The 4,905-nt window shown below is 33.3% G+C and overlaps 1 long non-coding RNA gene across 1 annotated transcript; it reads right to left on the bottom strand.

The window, feature by feature from the left end:
• Window positions 1–1,261: 1,261 nt before the first annotated feature.
• Window positions 1,262–2,593, bottom strand: LOC143572765 (uncharacterized). The gene is made up of 3 exons (XR_013142319.1): window positions 2,518–2,593; window positions 2,073–2,156; window positions 1,262–1,450 (listed from the first exon to the last, which is right to left on the bottom strand). It is a non-coding gene; the product is annotated as an uncharacterized LOC143572765 (long non-coding RNA).
• Between the last annotated feature and the right edge of the window lie 2,312 nt (window positions 2,594–4,905).

The following is a 4,905-nucleotide window of genomic DNA, read 5'->3' as shown; positions in this document are numbered from 1 at the left end:
ACAAATATCTTTTTCAGATCTTAGGACTTCTATTCCAAGAAAATATTTTAGTAATCCAAGATCTTTGATTAAAAAAGTTGAGTTTAGCATTTGTTTTACTTTGTTTATTTCAGTTAGATCATTACCAGTTATCACAATGTCATCCACGTACACGAGCAAAATCACAAGAGAAGAGTTATCACTTTTAATGAAAAGAGAGTAGTCACACATGCTTTGGACAAAGCCCCATTCGGTTAAGGTCCCCACCAGTTTCCCATTCCACATTCTAGGAGCCTGTTTTAGATCGTATAAGAATTTGTTTAATGTACAGACTTTGGTTTCATTTGGAGAAAAATAACCTTCAAGCAACCGCATGTAGACTTCCTCATTTAGATTTTCATATGAAAAAGCATTGTTAATGTCTAGTTGAAAAAGCGGCCAGTCTTTTTCAACGTCAAGGCTAAGCACACACCTAACAATGACCATTTTAACAACAGGAGAGAATGTTTCATCAAAATCTACTCCTTTTTGACTATATCCTTTAGCAACAAGTCTAGCCTTATATCTTTCAATTTCACCATTAGATTTATATTTGATTTTATAGACTCAATTACAACCTATTGGTTTCTATCCTCAGGTAGATCAACAAGGGTCCAGGTGTTACTTCTATTTAAAGCTTCCATCTCTTCATTCATGGCATTCACCTAATTAGTATCATTTTTGGCTTCAAAAAAACTTTTTGGTTCAACTGATTTGTTTAGGCATGTAGCAAAGCATTGACTTTCAAAAGATAAGTTTGAATAATTTACTACCTTTTCCATTCCATATTTTACTTTTCCTTCAATGATAAAATCATGTAGTTTTTTTGGTAAAAAAGAATTCCTAGTTGACTTCTTAACCGGAACACTAGGAACATTAGATCCCTCAGGAGAGACTGTTTTGTCATTGGTATTTCTAGAACTGTCAGCCTCACTCATACCATCAGTCGAACCAAGAGGCTGCTGTGGATGAGCCTCGCCATCAAGGTTTTCAGACTGGGCACTATGCTGCTAATCAGTACTAACTACCCTACTGTGATCCCTCTCCTCATCATTGGGTATTTCACTCTTAGAGTTGTTTGGTTTATTAGACTCAAATAAATCAAAAAAATTAAGGAATTTATTAACGGGTCAATATTTGTTGAGTCCTTATTTAAAAGTTTATTATCTTTGAAAGGATATATAGTTTCATAGAATTTTACATCTCTAGAAAAGATTATTCTTTTTTGATCAAGACTCCAAAGTTTGTATACTTTTTTAAAAGGAGAGTACCCCAAGAAACACATTTTTCAACATGATTCCAAAATTTATCAGTGTTATTTAAAATAGTGCTAAAACAAAGACAACCAAACGATCTAAGGTGATTAAGAGAGGGTTGAAAACCAAACATGAGCTCATAGGGTGATTTGCCATTAAGAATGGAGGATGGAGTCCTGTTAATTAAATAAGCAGCGGTAAGCACACATTCAGACCAAAAATGAAGAGGGATACCCCCTTGAAATAAAAGAGTCCTCGCAATGTTTAATAGATGTCTATGTTTTCTTTCAACAATTCCGTTCTGTTGTGGAGTATGTGTACATGTGGTTTGATGAATAATACCATTATTTCTTTAAAAGTAGACATATGGTTGTTAACAAATTCAGAGCCATTATCGCTTCTAAAGGCTTTTATAGAAATATTAAACTGAATTTTTACAAGATTAAAGAAACTTTGAATGTTGTAAAAAACCTTATCTTTGTTTTTTAATAGATAAATCCACACGCACCTTGAAATATCATCCACAACAGTCAGAAAAAAATGATACCCATCATTACTTTTCACTTTTTAAGGACCCGAAACATCTAAGTGAACTAACTCTCCCACATGAGAAGTCATAAGCTCAATAAGTGGAAAGGGTTCTCTATGTTGTTTGGCCTTGTGACATATATCACAAGGGAATATTTCATTTAGGGTTTTGATTTTTAATTCATCTTTTAGAACATTTAGAACTTGATTAGAAGGATGTCCTAACCTAGAGTTCCATAAATTTAAAATATCATGACTATTAAAGCACACCTTAACAGGCTTAGAAGCATCACCACAAAAATATAACCCATCTATTTGACTACTAGTCACTAGAATTTTCTTTGTGTGCAAATCCTAAAGATAAAAAGTATGTTCAGCAAATAAAACACATAATTTATTTTCACTACAAGTCTATAGATAGACATTAAGTTCACATAGTATTCAGGGATAACAAAAATATCCGGTAAAATGACCCTTTCGGTTAATTTTAAACGACCGATTTTAGTAACTTTAGGATTGGTATCATTCGGATGTTTAATAGAAATATTAAAATCAGATACATCAACAAGATCTATTAGACCTTTATCAGAATTAACCATATGTTGGTTTGCCCCAGAATCTACAACCCACCCAGCGGTAATATTGGACGGACAACTTGCAAAACCAAAAACATATTTACTAAAGGCATTGGAAGAAAAAAGACCAATGGAATTACCTTCAAAGTTTGTATTTTGAGGACCTTGAGTGTCCTTATCTTTTAGCAGCCCCAAAAGTTGAGTTATCTGATCAGATTTGAGAGAAGGGGCAGAGGAAGAACTAGCAAGCATATCAGGTAAGGATTTATTTGTCATAGAATGATTAGCACGATTACCTTGATTATTTCCCTGCCCAAATTTAGACTTGTATCCTTGAGGATACCCAACAAGTTCAAAGCATCTATCTACAACGTGGCCCAATTTGTGACAATGGGTGCATTTAAGGTTCGGATTATTCCCTTTGTTAAACATCTTTTTGTTATCAGAAAAATTATAAATTTAGACACAAAACCAACATTTACACCTTTGGTGGGGTTATCACCAGTTCGATGTGATTCTTCCCTAGAAATTATTGAAAACGCAGTTTTAATCGTGGGAAGTTGATCACGGGTTAAAAGACTAGTTCTAACGGGTTGATAAATGTCATCAAGACCCATTAAGAACTGCATTAGTTTTATTAATTGAGTGAAGTCATTGAATTCTTTTGAGGCCTTACACGTACATGAAGGCAATTGCACCATAACATCAAATTGCTTCCACATTGTATTTAGTTTGTGATAATAATCAGAAATAGAAGTGCCATTTTGAGTCATAGAATTAATTTTTTGATATAAACTAAAAACCACCGACCCATCAACTTTATCATACGTTTCTTTTAAATCATCCCACACATCAGATGCAAGTTTGGAATATACTTGACCCACATATAGTTCTTCACAAATAGAATTAAGAATCCAAGTCAAGACAACCGAATTACACCTTTCCCATTGTGAAGCTAAAACTTCATGTTCAGTGGATTTTTTACAAGACCCATCAATAAAACCAACTTTGTTTTTTGGTTTCAAAGCTAATAAAAACGAGTTTGCCAAACAATATAATTTTTAGTGCCTTTTAGTTTTATATTCACAACAGACAAACAACTTGAGTCACTAGCATGAAGAAATAAAGGATCACTAGCATCAAGTTTACTAATTAAAGTTTCAGAAGTGCCCATGAAAGACAAGAAAAAAAAACAACCACACGTAAATAAAGCCACAAACTTTATCCGGATTACCACTCCCTATTTATAACTAAGCGAGCCAAAAAGTGTGATTAAATAACAAATAGCAAGCAACAATTATAAGACAAAAAATTAAAAAAGAAAGAGATGGAATGATCTAACCCGGGGCTCCCAAGTTAGGGTGTTCCAAGCAGGTGTGATCGTTTGTAACCTTCACTTAGGTTACCAAACAACTCACAAGCAAGGAAGAAGAGCAAGCCCCTCCTCAATCAATAATACCACCTGCCACTTTTAATCCTAAAGCCAGGCAAAAGTGAGACCGAACAAGAAACTAGTTACAAAGAAAATAATTATCAACTTTGTTGCAAACTGAATGCAATACTTTCAAAGACGTGATTGTTTGACTTTCTTTATATTATTATTTAATTGAATCACCAAAAATAAATTTAATAACAATCTGTAGTCTTTAAAAGAGATGCACCTTGAATTTTTTGTTTTATTAAAAGGATAATTAATCACTGATTGTTGACTTTTTGTGAATTCATAGTCTTTATATTATTCAATTTCGACGACCAAATAAGAAAATAGTATATGTACTCAAGGTTAACAGTAAACAGATTTAGGCTTTATCTTTGATTAACCCTTTAAACAAATTTATCCCAGATGTAAAAAAAACAATATAGAAGAACTTACAGACAGGGATTTGAAGAGCAATCACTATATCTCAAAAGAGTTGCAGCGGAAGAAGCAGAAGGCAAGTCCAGAAATTGATTTAAGCCAGAATTCAATTAGGGCAAAAATCGAATAAAACCATAAACCAATTAGGCGGCTCTTGATACCATGTTTTAAAACATGAATAATAACTTATTTATTTCAAACTGAATGCTTATTACACAAGATTGCAATGGAATAAGAACAAGTGGGTACCAAACCCTATAACAAGATAGTAGAAAATATATTGATGAAGTAATTGTTGCTCTCTTATTTTTCATGATGAAGAGAACCCTCCATTTATATGGTAGTGGTGAAAGAATCAATAGCCCATAACTCCAAGACTTTTTTCTGTGATTTTGGGATCCGATTCCAGGAAGATGCTCCTTTCCAAACAAAGGGATGCAGCTTGATATAGATGGAAAGAAACCCATATGCAAAATTAGAAAAAATCAAATAATTAATAGAGGATTATAAGTTGATCTAAATACTTATATTTTAACAAACCATCGTCAAAAGGGTAAGTCAAACTCATGAAAGGTAAGACTAAAACCAAAGAAAAACTATTCACCTCCTCTAGTTTTCTACAAGTTCGAACATGTGTATGAGCGCAACCAACGGGCACGACCTTTTGACA

Source organism: Bidens hawaiensis, unplaced genomic scaffold (genome assembly GCF_021521415.1).
Source record: "Bidens hawaiensis isolate Kalapana, Puna unplaced genomic scaffold, B.hawaiensis_p1.1 tig00026007_1, whole genome shotgun sequence".
Lineage (NCBI taxonomy): Eukaryota > Viridiplantae > Streptophyta > Magnoliopsida > Asterales > Asteraceae > Bidens > Bidens hawaiensis.
Note: the sequence above shows the minus strand (reverse complement) of the source record. Positions and strands in the feature narration are given on the sequence as shown.